Source organism: Nyctibius grandis, chromosome 1, assembly GCF_013368605.1.
Source record: "Nyctibius grandis isolate bNycGra1 chromosome 1, bNycGra1.pri, whole genome shotgun sequence".
NCBI classification, from domain to species: domain Eukaryota; kingdom Metazoa; phylum Chordata; class Aves; order Nyctibiiformes; family Nyctibiidae; genus Nyctibius; species Nyctibius grandis.
This window is the reverse complement of record NC_090658.1, coordinates 125,273,697-125,287,034: the sequence shown is the minus strand read 5'-3', so window position 1 is coordinate 125,287,034 and position 13,338 is coordinate 125,273,697.

Genomic DNA, 13,338 nt, shown 5'->3' with positions numbered 1-13,338 from the left:
TAAATGCAGGTGTCTACACTGAACTTGTCATCTAGACTCCTGTATGATCAGTCAAAAAAAGAAAAGCCCTTCTACAGCAGATTACTCATGCCCTAACATAGATTTCTAAAACTGATCGTGGTGAACCATCCCTATTAACTAAGTAAATAAGTGCCTATTCCTTTCTACTGACTGCAAAAGCAATCTAGAGTGACTAGTTTAAATACAAACATTTACTTTTATTCAGATGAACCTCACCCTCAGAGACGAGATGCAATACAGGTACATCTGAGAAGCAGGCAGACAGATTCATGGAAGGTAAACTATCATGATTATGGTGACAGAAACAGGCATAAGGGAAGAATTGAATGAACTCCCTAACTTTTCTTTCTCTAAATTCAAAGAGATGGGTAAAGTGTAATGAGTAGCCACGTGTGTGCAGCCTAGTATTTTGTACTGCTGGACAGGCCCCAGCAGAGTCCATGGAAAGGTCATACCTGCTTCACCCTGTACATTCAGGGAAACATAAAAGGGGTGAAACTTATTTAAGCTACTATTAAGAGTTATTTTCCATACTGTGCATTTTGAGTCTTGTCAGTACTCCTGGAGAGTCTTTTTTCCCTCCCTGGGAACCATGGCAAGCCTGTTTATAGGGCACAGATAGGCTAAAATCCAGTTACAACACTTCACCCCATACCAAGGCTGGATCGAGAAGGTAGATCTACGGTCTGAAGGCACTTAATGGGTTTGGAAGTTTGGCATTAGGACCATTCCAGTGACGCAGCCAGAAATCTCATGAGGAAGAGTTTCAATTCCTGAAATAAGGAAACAGTTTCAACTCATTGAAATAAATAATGTCCTTCTCATGCAAGTATCCTCCCAGAGGCAAAGGAATCATCATTCTAAATTGCCTACAACCACAGGTACGCAATGTAGCTGAGTATATTTGCACTACCTTGTTCGCAAAGATCTTTTTAAGCAGCCTCGAGGAGCATTCCAGTTTGTAAAAAAAAACAAATAAAAATAAATCTGACCTTTTAACTAATAAACACATCTACTACTTTACAATTATTTGGTTAATTGGATTGCCCGCTACTTTGCATTATAATTGTGCTCAAAAAGGTATTTGTATTATTACTGCTTTAAAAATTCGGATGAAGTAGTGTTTTCCTTCACTGAAATCAGCCCAAATCATTGAAATCAAGTAAGTAACACAGAGTTTCACAGACTTAGTATGGTGAGGGAAGACATTATTGGATTTCTAAATGACAGAGCACATTTCGAAGTAGCAGATGTTTCTAATCCTGCACATACACTTGAACAACATCCTTGTGTCTCACAACAGTATCTGGTATTCACAATACCTATGCTATGGCCAAATAAAATGAAACTTAGTTATAAATAACTGGAATGATGGGAGGATATATTTTAGAGGAATACTTAGGCTCAACTAAAGGAGGAACTAAAAGGGAATTTTTCTCACAAATATTATCTTCTACGGGTAGCAGTCCCATAGTTTGGTCCACTTGAAATGAGGCTAATGAAACACAAAAAATACGTTAAATGGAACAGTCCTGCACTCTAAACATATGAACTTGAGGAAAAATGGGATTGAGCCTATCAGGTTGATAACACACCAAGACACTTTTGTTTGTACTGTACAGTTTCTTTGAGTTCATTACATACATTATTCGTAAAGACTTCCTTGTTGCTAGAGAAATACTCACATTCCACCTTTCGTCATCTTCCTGCCTTAGTGCTGTTCCAACAGCCAAAAGGAGAATTCTGAGAAGGTGAAAATCTTAACTAGTAGAGATCAGCGAGTATCTAAGCATCAAAGATACCTCAGAACTTGTAATTATCACTAGACATTTCATTGTCAGTCTGTCACACTACCATTTTAATTTTTCATGTATTACTCTTCTACAAAACAATCTGAATGTTGAGAAGATCTGGAGTGAAAGAGCTTCTTTGAACTTCTGTCAAAGTTTGGTTTGGTTTGGTTTAATTTGGTTTGGTTTGGTTTGGTGGAGACAAAAAGAGGCAAATAAACTTTTAGATGACAAAACAATTAGTTTCAGGGAATAACTGGCTGTAAAATTAAAATACTCAGTTCTGTGATGCTTAATGAACTTTTGGATTTGTTATACTTTGGTGACATTGTTTTCCCCTGCTGTATGACTCAAGGGTTATTGAATCTAAGTAGGAACTAATCTGCCTGAAGGCGCTATCATCACCCAGCACAATTAGTCTGGTAACAAATGACGCTAGTTCATCTTGTTGGACAGTTACAATTTTGTAGGAAGGCTTAGGAAAAATATACTATATAGCAATTAAAATTGGATAATTGTATAATGTTAAAGAATAGCACTTCCCCCATTTATGAACACACTATTATGTACATATATTTGAAAATAAGTGTTTAAATCAAATATATGCACTTTAAAATGTTTTCAGGTATTTGTTTTCAGGTAATGATTTAGGGGTGCAGTGCAGTGCAGAACTATCTTACATAGTGTCTGTCACAGGGCTGTAAAGTTAAAATTGAAAGTAATAAAAGCACTGGAAGAAGTGCTGAAGAGATTTATGCAAAGCAGAGGATAAATTTTCAGCTTTGGTTTGGATGGAGAACAGATGGAGAATCAGTGGAGAGATAGAAGACAACTGTTCTATTAAGCACAAGCTGTACAAAAGATTTTCGCACAAACAGTGATAAAGGCGTGTGGAAAGATAGAGTTTGTACTAAATGAGTTGAGCAGACAGTAGGCTGTGAAAAGGAGAAAAACATAGACTGAGAAGCGTTCACCGTCCTCCAGAAGTGCTGTTTTATAAGGCCAAAATCGATCAGTTTAGAAAAAGAGGCATTGTTCAGATCATCTAAATTTCATGAAGGTGCTAACCCCCTTTTTTACGTTCCTTATTTCACCAGCAGAAAGGACAGGCTCCTCTGGAAGAATAATGAGACTACTGGTGCTAGGTTCCTGTCCAGAGTCACCCAGTAGGGGAGTTTTTCTTCTGTAATTAAAACAGAGGAAAGCGAGGAAGACTAGGAGCTCAAATTAGAAGTCAAAGCAGAATGACTACATTCAGTATGTCACACCAGTGGCGCTCAGAAGACTAAATGGTGTACCAGCTCTTCCAAAACATTTCCCCTGTGGGGAATAAACAACATACCAGAAAGTCTAAATTTCCATTTTAATTACTCTGCATCTTTATCTGGCACATTTATATGCATCCTAGTCTATTTTTAGGAGTTGGTATATCTTTACTTAAAAGTACAATCTGCTTCAAAGTAAAGTTAAAACTTACCTTACTTTTCCCATAACTCTGCTGCTAAGCATGCAGCAGTCTGCTTTACTCTTCTTGGTTTCTTGTATTGACCCCCTCCTTGGGAAAACGCTAACAACAGGAGTTCTATATACCAGATAGACTTTTTCTTTCTTGATTTTGAAAACAATTTTGTGAGAACAATAATAAAACAATATAAAAATTAAATGCAACAAAATCCAAGACAGCTGAAATTCTGCTGGCCAATCTACAATGCTGACTTTGCACAATGAAATATTACTTTGATATTCTTCATAGTAGCTACAAAGTGAGAGATCACTGCAGGAAGTGTATAAAGTAGGCCCTGCATGACCTTCCCCTTTTTTCCTCTACTACTCCAGAACAGTATTATCTATACTCATGCAAAAAATCTTAAGTATCAATTTCCTTTAATATCTTTTCAACCACTGAAATATTATTAACAGTATCATCAAGCCTAATTTCCTTTCCCCGATTCTCATTTTTATCTGTTTTCTCAGCTTGGACAATGGATGTATTTTTAGCCATTTTTACTTTCAGGTTTTCCCATCTTAACAGAAAACCACAAGCACTGGACCATTTTCCCCATCCAGGATGTAGCTGAAGAGTCCTTCCCTCTAACCCAAGACAGTGCCAATTATTCTTAAGTAACTCCTGACAGCTGTTTATCTAACTTGTTCTTAAGAAAACAACATATAGTACCAGATTGCAATTACGAAACAGTTCAGTCCTTTAGACCTGGACTCATCTGACCTAACTTTTAAGCATGTGAAGTCAGGCAAGGTAAATCCCAGGGGTTATGTAATCTCGCACCTGAAAGTATGAATTTATTTTCCGTTGTCCCACACAACAGAGATTATTTTATGTATTGGTGTTTTATATGTTAATAGTCATTTTATATGCTTACATAGATGTTAATCAGTCAATATTACGGCTTCATTTTTCTAACAGACTGAGGCAATTTCACGATCTTTATGTTAAATGCAAACTCACTTTGCTGAGATTCAGTACTTCCCTGCTGGTGCTATTATCTGACAGACAAGTAGAGGACTGCCATTATCTCCCTGCTGATGACATTTGGGTCCCTCTCACATAAGAGTTGCCAAAGCGCTCAGTGCCATTCAGCCTCTGCTTGCAGCGAGCCAATACTGTCCTTGAACTTCATGCTTCCCTTTCCTCCACTATTATTTGACACATATGTGTGAACAGTCAGGTGTGATCAAATGTCTGGAGGCATGCAGTGCCAAAGTTCAGTACTGGCACAGAAAGACTTCCTGCACAGGAGGTGACATTTGCAGTGTTAGACAGACTTGCGAGTTAAAACCATTAGTACTCGACAACCTCTGTCCTTTGGCAAGGATCCATCTCACTTGTCAGCAGGCACCATGATATCTTAACAGACAAGGGAGTAGGCAACCAGGAGAGCAGTCCTTCTAAACACCACAGCGTAATACAACAGACAAAAATGAATCAAAACTCCAGACAAATGCAAAGCATTAGTTCACTTCAGAGGCAAGTCACTTCCTTCAAATCAAACATAATTAATACACATCAAAAATATAAAAGGCAGTATAAAGACACAGTCCACAAACATTATTTTAAAAATTAGTACAAAATTCACAGTAATGTACTAATTTCAGTGATTAAAAAATAAACTTTTGCCATGTAAGAAAACCTTTAGTGTCCTAATTAAAAATTATCTGTGGGATGCTGAGATGAAGTTTTCCAAAGCGATACTGGTCAAAGGCCTTCTCATTCTCCATTGGAACGCTGTTCATTCATCCTGCAGTCGCTGGATGGAAATGTATGGCCCCAAAAATGTATATGGCTAAAAAGACCTACCAAAACACTTTTAAAGTGGATCAGTTTTTCAATTCAGCCTACAGCTCAGCTGCACAGTTGTGCCAGCATAGTGGAAAAGGCATCATGAGTCTTAAGTCACACCAATGAGTTACTGACATGCCCATTGTTATCATATCTCAGACCTTTCCTCTATCAGTGAATTCTGTGCCTCTGTAATTATCAGTACATTTCTTTTTAAGTTTAACACTTCAGTGCATTTTACAATAAAGCTGATTGCATTTCTTTACATTTTAGCTACCATAGATAGCATAACCAACAATTAAGGAACTAGTCCCAATTTGACTTGTATGTATGATGCTAATTGTTATCCTTCCCTCAGAAACTTAGTTCACCTAAAAGTAAGTCAAATAAGTCAAAAAAAGTGTGAGTCAAAATACTGTCTCCACTGCAAATTAGTCAAAATTTCCATTGAACGTCACTCAGTTTGTAAATATTCTTACGCTCATGTAACTTCTATACAGCTGCCATCTCTGTTTCCATGTCTACTTTTCCTTATTAAGATCTTATTCAGATATTAATAATATCTAAACATAAGAAGGACATGGACCTGTTGGAGCGAGTCCAGAGGAGGGCCACAAAGATGCTCAGAGGGCTGGAGCACCTCTCCTATGGAGACAGGCTGAGAGAGTTGAGGCTGCTCAGCCTGGAGAAGGGAAGGCTCCGGGGAGACCTTCTAGCAGCCTTCCAGTACCTGAAGGGGCCTACGAAAGCTGGAGAGGGACTTTTTACAAGGGCACGGAGTGATAGGACAAGAGGTAATGGTTTTAAACTGAAAGAGGGTAGATTTAAATTAGATATTATGAAGAAATTCTTGACTGTGAGGGTGGTGAGACCCTGGCCCAGGTTGCCCAGAGAAGCTGTGGCTGCCCCCTCCCTGGCAGTGTTCAAGACCAGGTTGGATGGGGCTTTGAGCAACCTCAGTGGTCCAGTGGAAAGATGTCCCTGCCTGTGGCAGGGATGCTGGAACTAGATGATCTTTAAGGTCCCTTCCAACCCAAACCATTCTATGATTCTATGATATTGTTATCAACACAAAACGTAGCTACACTGATCTTCATTGATACACTGTTATCTCAAAACTTGTACCTGTTAATATCATAAAAGAAAACTGTGCATGATAACAGTGTGCTTGAAATGCAGGATTAACCTAAGAAGCAGCAAAGATGAAAGCAGTGCTTTTGCAGATCAGTTACATAAAAGGAAAATAGAAAATGCAACAGTAGGAGATAGAAGTATCTAAGACTGAATTGTTTATTGCCACAAGAAAGGGTTCTCACAGCAAGATTTATAGAGAAGAAGGAGACAAGCTGTCTATATATGGTGGCACAAGTAAAAGGGAACTCCAGGTGCCTACTGGAAAGGTGAAGATTTGAACAATCTCTCTTGCATGAGGTCTCTTCCAGCCTGGTTGATTCTGTGACTCTGTGTGATTCTGTGATATTTTTAAAGATCTGTAAGGATGTGATTTGTATATTAGCTTGGTTCCGGACTAACCACAGTTACAAGGATGTGTAATTTAAAAGAAGGTGTTATTTGTTCTGAAGAGGTACACCTGAAAATGTCCTAGGAAAGATTATCCCAAAGGAACACTGTCATATCAAAAATCCTTATTTACAACATAATTGTTTCACCCAAATAAATTTTAAAACTGAAAGACTCTCAAAAGGCTTCCTCGTTTCCAACATACATGATGTTATTTTGGTTTTGCATGTTATTTATGGTACACAACAAACTGTGTGACTGGTCAGGAGACTAATTTTTACTTCTTAGCACTTTCACAGCAGTGCAAGTACCTTAGTTTGACACAGAGCTTTATGCTCTATGTGGAAGGTCCATTTCCCTGCCCCAAAGCAGAGATTTTGACTACTCATGGTTTATATCCTTTGTCTTTTGCAGCTGCCTGTTAAATACTTGAAAACTGTTATGTCCATTACGTCTCCCTTCAGTCTTCTTTTGTCTACCTTCAGTTTCTCTCACAGACATCCACCCTGGACCTCTTGTTACTCTGCCCTACGCTAGCATTCAGTATCTCTCCTAAACTGCAGCAGAGTTAGGAGAATTTAGTTGAAGGCCCGTTTCAGACACAGAAAAAGCACCAGTGCAGGTTTTTACATACAGAAGAAGTAGGCTGTGACAGTGTGAAAAACTGCAGGGGGTGACAAACCATTCCTGTATGAGTTTTCTACATTGCCCATGCCTCCTTCCCAGTGTAGATAACAATCAGCTGTTTGAAAACTAATTCAGACAATAGCCTGCATCTCCTTTGTCTCTACAACAACCAGCAAAGTGTTGGACCTGCTGAAGTGCAACCTGATAAGGCAAGCTTCAGGAGACATGGAGTGGTAGCTGCTTTAGGAGATAAGGCGTGATAGCTACTGCTGCAGAGAGAAGCATAAGTCCCACTCACTTTGTCACTGTCCTAATCCCCAAAATTTTTACTGATCCTCTTCATTCCTCAAAGATGTTGAGGTGTTGGAGCGAGTCCAGAGGAGGGCGACCAAGCTGGTGAAGGGTCTGGAGGGTCTGACCTACGAGGAACGGCTGAGGGAGCTGGGGTTGTTTAGCCTGGAGAAGAGGAGGCTCAGAGGTGACCTTATTGCCATCTACACCTACCTGAAGGGAGGTTGTAGTGAAGTGGGAGTCGGCCTCTTCTCCCGGGCAACTAGCGATAGGACAAGAGGACACAGCCTCAAGCTTCGCCAGGGGAGGTTCAGGTTGGACATTAGGAAGAATTTCTTTTCAGAAAGGGTTATTAGACATTGGAATGGTCTGCCCAGGGAGGTGGTGGAGTCACCATCTCTGGATGTGTTTAAGAAAAGACTGGACATGGCACTTAGTGCCGTGGTCTAGTCGACATGGTGGTGTCAGGGCAACGGTTGGACTCGATGATCCCTGAGGTCTCTTCCAACCTGGTTGATTCTGTGATTCTGTGATTCAAAGCCTGGAGCCACAAGGAACCCCCTCCAAGACCTTGTGCTATAGAGCACAAAATTCAGTTGTGCCCAAACTACGGAAACACTGTGACCCCTTCTAGCTTTACTCAGCCAAAACCAGACAAGATACTCATGTGTCGCACACAATGATCCTGTTCACACATCCATCCCACAATGATGTCTGCCTTCTTGTAACAGCATGATATTGACTCGGGCCTAGGTAATTTTCTGCAAAATTGCTCATCTTATATTATCTTTATTACTAATCACCTCCCCAAATTAAGAAGAAACATTTTTAATCTAATAACAAAAAGCACATAAAACATCTGTACCTTTTAGCTACTGATCTTAGGCTTTACCATATGATATTTTAGGGGTCTAAATTACATGACCATGCCTCATTAATTTTTCCCATTAAGAAACATGATGATGAGATCAACTGGCTCATTCAGCAGGGTCCATAACCTGGATTAAATATATTTTTAAAAAAATGACGCTTATGAAGTTAACAGGAATTACCTTCCAATTATTCTTTTCCCTTATACCCTTACGTTCCTTGAATGTGTACATATTCAATAAGAACAAAGATAAAAATGTACAGGGTGCATAAATAATAACTCTGCAGCACATGTCCCCGTCACATCCATTTCACCTTCTTTCCCTCTAGCACGTATTCATCACTCTTCTTCCTCAGACTGTCCTATATTCTTATCAATGTTGTGTTTCAAGCTAATTTGAAAAGCAGACGCCCCAATGATACAACAAATTAAGTTACAAGAATGCAAATCTGTTCTCAGCATAGGGACTGAGAACAGATTTGTGAGACTGTTCAGTGTTTAAGGATAAGCCTGACGTATTTTTTAAGGATAAGCACATATTTTTAAAAGACAAAATGTGTGCTGTAAATGAGCGTGACCATAGGAAATTATTTCTATAATTTCAGCTTTTTAAACACTTTCCCTTGCATAATTTCATTGCCCCACTTTCTACCTTATATACATCTCCTAAGGGGTTCCGCATCATTTAAATCCCTGAGGTAACAGATGCATCATATATATCAGCAGTAAACAGCTTGAGAAGTCTGGAAAGAAAAGAAAAGAAAGAAAACCAGAGATGTTTATTTGCATTACAGCTACTGAGAAATAACCGCTGTGGCTATGCACATCATGGCTGTGTGACTAGCCACAGCTAGTGGCTGCTGGCCAAGTAGCCTACAGCAATTTTCATGCTCTACACCACGAAATAAGCAGCCTCTGGTTACACAAATAAGATACGCACTGTTGGGCATGGAAATAAACACTTAGATGTAATAATAACTACCTACACACCATCCTGGCACTCTGGTAGGTTGAGACAATTCCATTTTAGTAAAAATGTTATACAACTGACCATATTTTGCAGATTTGCAAATAACTACAAGCTTTGGTGATATTTTCAGTTCATTTGTAGAACTCAGTTAGCATTTATACATATAAGAGAATTTACATGATGAAAATAAAAGTCTAAAAATACTTATTTGTATAATTACAGGCATAGGAAACAAAAATAAACACTTAATGTGAAAAGATCTTCCGAGGCCTTCTTAAATTGTGTCTCTCCACCTGATAAAACAGTTTTAAAATGTTTATTTTTGTATATTAATATGGCTGGTCAATTTAAGTTTACATGAAAAGAGAAAAATGTGAAATCATTACTATTCAACAAGATTCTTTGTGAGGTTACAGGACTATAATAATACTCGGGAATTAAGTTGCCCTTCAGCAAACTGCTGCTGGCTAGTAAAGCCCTCCAGTGGCTAACTCTGCCTGAAACACAAGGCGAAGAGCTCAGCTGCAGGCTCTCAGGTGTCAGGCACTGAATAAAACACTACACAGCCAGCCTCACTGCTGAAACATGTCCCTACAAGTCTTCTGATTTATAGATAGCTTGACAGCGCTTTCAAACCGCATCACCATCAATCTGAAAAAAACACAGGGCATACAATTAGTGCCTTAGGAGGTGTATCTTTTGGTCACCTTATTTGTTATCCATAGGGAGAACGAGATTGAAAGCACAGGCTCTGTCTTACCCTCTGCGATGCACAGGATAAAGCACCTTCTATGCCGATACCTGGTGTAATACAGCGTTGAGTGTTCAAGTGTACGGAATCCTGCAGAGAGAAGGGAGTTGAACTGGAAAACTGGAAAACAACCAACCCACCAGGTGTGACACAGGTGCAGAGAGAGAGCAGAAATTCCTGGTGGTGTTCTGTTCTTATAACTGTGCTAAGCGTGTACCTCCCAGATCTAAAAGCACAAGAGCAAATCAAAATGATCGTCATTGCCATCTCTCAAGCAAGGCTCATCTCTGCTCACCTCTCTGAGAGGCATAATATACTAAGGCCCTACCCCTGAGAGTACATTAACATATATTGTGAACGTCAGAGTAGATTTCTACAGGAATTTTTTCAGATTTCCTTTTCAATTCTGGGCTAGTTTTGGATTGTTCTCTCTCCAGTTGCACCCTGTAATTAATGACAGAGAAAAAGGAGAATAGAGAGGAGAAATGAAAATCAGAGAATCATACAATGGTTTGGGTTGGAAGGGACCTTAAAGATCATCTAGTTCAAACTGTGCTTGTTCCTTTTCGAATAAATTCTCATACACCCAAGAGTGTGTATTTGTGGAGCAACACATAAAAGCTGGCATTTGGGTCCACTGCTTATCTTTCTAAACTAAAAATGTAACCTTGGAAATCTACTAATTATATCAAATCTGGTCTTTATTTATTTATTTACTGCAACTCACAGCATCAAGTGCCTGAAGCTGGCAGAAAGACTCTCTTTCATTTCAAAAATACAGCAGTTCAAACAAATCCTATTCTCCACCTCCAGCCATCCCTCTCTCTACCCCATGACCACATCTCCTTTGCTGAACAAGCTTCCAAAGGAACCTGGAAACTAACTTCTTTCAATTTGAATGTCAGGAATTTCTCTTCCACAAACCACAAATAAAAGAAGAGTTCTTACTCCTTGCAGTCTTCTCAAACACACCAACCTATCTTTCAGCATCTTGCAGGTGCCCTGTCAGGTATAAATCAAAATTATGTTGAGCTTTTTTGGACAGAGACAGTACATGGAATTTTACCTTGTACCCCACAGATACATAGATATCCTCACCTGTAGTGCATCACAGGCCACAGAACTTAATATAAAATCCATTTATTGAGCTCAGAAATTTGTCTGTGACTGAGGCAAAAATCTGCATTTAAATAATATGTCCCTGAAAGTCACCGAGTTTTAACCTGAAGATGCACTTAGAGGATCTGCTTTGTTGGTAGTTTGTTCCAGTGGTCAATCAAACTCACAACTGTGTCTTACATATTTGAATTCATCCATGGCTCTTGTGAAACCTTCCTTCACGAACTTAAAGAACTCTTTAGTTGTGTTGTTTTTCTCTGTAAAGGCACTCATGCAATATAGCCAAGTCACCACCTAGTGTTCTTCTTTCAGTAAGTTTGAGCTACTTACATATTTGACCTTGCAACCATTTCAAGAATTTTTTTCACACCTTTGGCAGCTCTGTAAGGCACCTTTTCCAGTGTTTCAACATTTTATCAAAAGTATGGGTTTCAAAAATTGTATGATCAGGCTGCTCTGCAGTGCTAAGCAGTGACAAAGTGGCACAGTCTTCCAGTATAATTAACTTTAAAAAGGCCTCAGAGACTTGTAAGCAATTATGCCCGATGCAATAAATCAGAACCAAAGAAGCTGTATTGGAATAGTTCTCTATCATATTTATATGCTTTCTTCACTTAAATGTGACCTCCCAAGGAAAAAAAAACCCCAAACATAAAACAAAGCAGGCACGTATCTCATTTTGCATCTTTATCTTGTGCTGAAGGATCCAAATAACTCTTGAAACTTGCAGGCTTTGCATTCAGACCAGTGTCCTATCTCCTGGGTTGTGGGAGCTCTTTATCTTACCAGCCTCTGGCCCCAGGGGGGTTGAACTGACCTCTGGTAGCGAGGCCAGGCCAGTCTCGCTGCTGATGTCTGAATCACCAGGCACACTTACGCCACACTGGGGACTCAATGTCCTCCTGCCTGGGGCGTCTCCTCTCTCCTTAGCCCAACAAGGCCAAGTGTTGGGTCCTTCACTTGGGGCACAACAACCCCATGCACCACTACAGGCCTGGGGAAGAGTGGCTGGAAAGCTGCCTGGTGGAAAAGGACCTGGGGGTGTTGATCGATGGCCAGCTGAATATGAGCCAGCAGTGTGCCCAGGTGGCCAAGGAGGCCAACAGCATCTTGGCTTGTATCAGCAATAGTGTGGCCAGCAGGACTAGGGAAGTGATCATCTCCCTGTACTCGGCACTGGTGAGGCCGCACCTCGAGTACTGTGTTCAGTTCTGGGCCCCTCACTACAGTAAAGACATTTGAGGTGCTGGAGCGAGTCCAGAGAAGGGCAACAAAGCTGGTGAAGGGTCTGGAGAACAAGTCTGATGAGGGAACTGGGGTTGTTTAGTCTGGAGAAAAGGAGGCTGAAGGGAGACCTTGTTGCTGTACACAACTGCCTGAAAGGAGGTTGTAGCGAGGTGGGTGTCGGTCTCTTGCCCCAAGTAACAAGCGATAGGATGAGAGGAAACGGCCTGAAGTTGCACCAGGGGAGTTAGATTGGATATCAGGAAAAATTTCTTCACTAAAAGGGTTATCAAGCATTGGAACAGGCTGCCCAGGGCAGTGGTGAAGTCACCATCCCTGGAGGTATTTAGAAGACGAGTAGATGTAGTGCTTAAGGACATGGTTTAGTGGGGACCTGGCAGTGCTGGGTTAATGGTTGGACTCGATGATCTTAAAGGTCTTTTCCAACCACAACGATTCCATGGTTCTATGGTCCCTTCTCAGGCCTCACCGAGAGCCACACGGCTGCAGCCACGCCAGGGGGGCGTGGGTCGGTCCTGTCACACGGTCCGTGACCCCCCGGGAGCCACGGAGGGGCCGAGGCCCGGTCCCCCCACCCGCGGCCCCGCACCGCCGCGCACCGCTGCGCCGCCCTCAGGTGACCGCTCGCGCCCCGCGCGCGATGGGAACTGGGAAGCCGCGGGGCGGTGACATACCCTCCTGCGTAAGCGCGCGCCGCCCCGTTGCCTCCTGGGAGCTGTAGTTCTAGCGCCCGCCCCTTGTAGGCGCCGACTGCTGGGTCATAGAGCTCACGCGTGCCCGGCTAGAGCGCCGCTGCTGAGCGTCGAAGCGGAGCGCCACTACCCGCCCCCCGCG